We start from the raw sequence: 1,876 nt of genomic DNA, 5'->3' as shown, positions 1-1,876 counted from the left end.
ACTCATTATGTGAAATTTGGAAAATTAAGATATATACATGTTTNTATTGACACTTGTTCAGGATTTCTTTTTGCTTCTCTACATACCGGAGAGGCCTCTAGAAATTTAATTGATCATTGTTTACAAGCCTTTAATGCTATGTGATTCCCTAAACTCATTAAGACAGATAATGGGCCATCCTATACTGGCAACAATTTTACTTCATTTTGTAAGTAATTTGGTATCAAACAGAAAACTGGAATTCCTTATAACACCATGGGACATGGAATTGTTGAACGTGCTCATCACACTCTGAAAAAATGGCTTTTAAGAACAAAACAGGGGCAGTTATTCCCTCCAAAGTCACCAAAAGCACATCTTGCTTTTGTCTTGTTCGTTTTAATTTTTTGCAAACTGATATTAAAGGTCAGTCTGCAGCAGACTGCCACTGGCATCCAGTTACTTCCAGTTCTTATGCCATGGTTAAATAGCATGTCCCATTAACGAATACGTGGAATGGTCCAGACCCCGTTTTAATCTGGGGAAGAGGTTCTGTCTGTGTTTTTTCACAAAAAGAAGATGGAGCACGATGGCTGCCTGAAAGACTGGTTCATCAAGTGGACACAGATCCTGTATCTTCTAGTAAGTATGATTCTAACCTTGTTGATGGCTAAAAATCCATTTTAGCTGAAAAAGATAATTTGGAGCACAGCCTCCACTTTCAGAGCATTTTNAGCTTTTCTGCTAATTCAGAGTCTGAGCTAGATTGTTGCTAATTTGCAATTGAAGAAATACCTGGACTTCCCCATAGAAGCTTTTACTGTTGCTTTTCAAGTATCTCAAGTTTGTTTTTCAAGCAGGACAGTCTCTCCTTANAGCCTGATTCCAGCAAGCATGCAGTCTGGCCTCCAGCAAGTACAGGTGGCAGAAATTCTTCAATATGAAGAGGCATATTAAGTATATATTGTGGCTTTTGTCTGNTTTGGGAATAAGGTGTGCTATGAGGGCCGGTCAGTCAATGATGGGCAACCAGATTTCAGAGCCATATCCATCGAAGACAGAGGTACATGCCAAGAGGCCGTGGTTTGTTAATATACCACAGAGCAATGTTTGTGTAAAATAAACACAAACAAGCTGCATGTATGCTCCTTGACAGATAAGAATATCTCGGGAAAAATCTGAGTCCCCAAGCCAGGCACAGCTGCCAGCCACTACAACTCCCAGGCAGGACGATGGAGCATAAATAAATTTTATGTCTCGGTCCAGCTATTTTTATTATATAATTAGGGGGGAAATTGTAGCCTCCCCCAGCCTTGAAGCAGGCTGATTCAGACTTTGCTGCCACTGAATATGAGATCACCTGGGGTGTAGCCTTCTGACTTAGATGGCTATATTGTTACTGCTGCTCTTCTCTGAGACTCTGCTACCTGCTGAGAGACCCTTGAGACATTCTGGGGAAACATCCTATCCTGCAGGTTACCTATAGGCTGGCTCTGTCACCAAGAATGGACTGGCGGAGGGGATGGGCCTTCCCCTTTATAACCACAGTCTCTTAGTGAACTCTCGGGCTTTGATCAGAGAAAAAATTGTCTTGGTTTCATTCTTTTCTCACAATCTAGTCTCTGTCTCTCTTTCAGCCCCAGCCTGCCTTCCCGAAATACCCAGTTCATTTAGGACACAGGCCGGCCTCCTAGTACAGTAACCAAGGCTTTTCANTGAAAGGTTAGCTTGAAACATTTGTAATGAATGATGAGATTAATCTTTTAAAGTAGATTAAAAATGGATCCTTTGGAGATGGAGTTACAGATGGTTGTGAGTCACCATGTGGGTGCCATAAACCAAACCTAAGTCCTTGGAAGGAACAGCCTGTGCTTTTAACTGATGATGCATCTCTCCA

The sequence above is a fragment of the Mus caroli genome, chromosome 4 (genome assembly GCF_900094665.2).
Source record: "Mus caroli chromosome 4, CAROLI_EIJ_v1.1, whole genome shotgun sequence".
In the NCBI taxonomy this organism is placed as follows: domain Eukaryota; kingdom Metazoa; phylum Chordata; class Mammalia; order Rodentia; family Muridae; genus Mus; species Mus caroli.
This window is presented reverse-complemented; position numbering follows the sequence as displayed.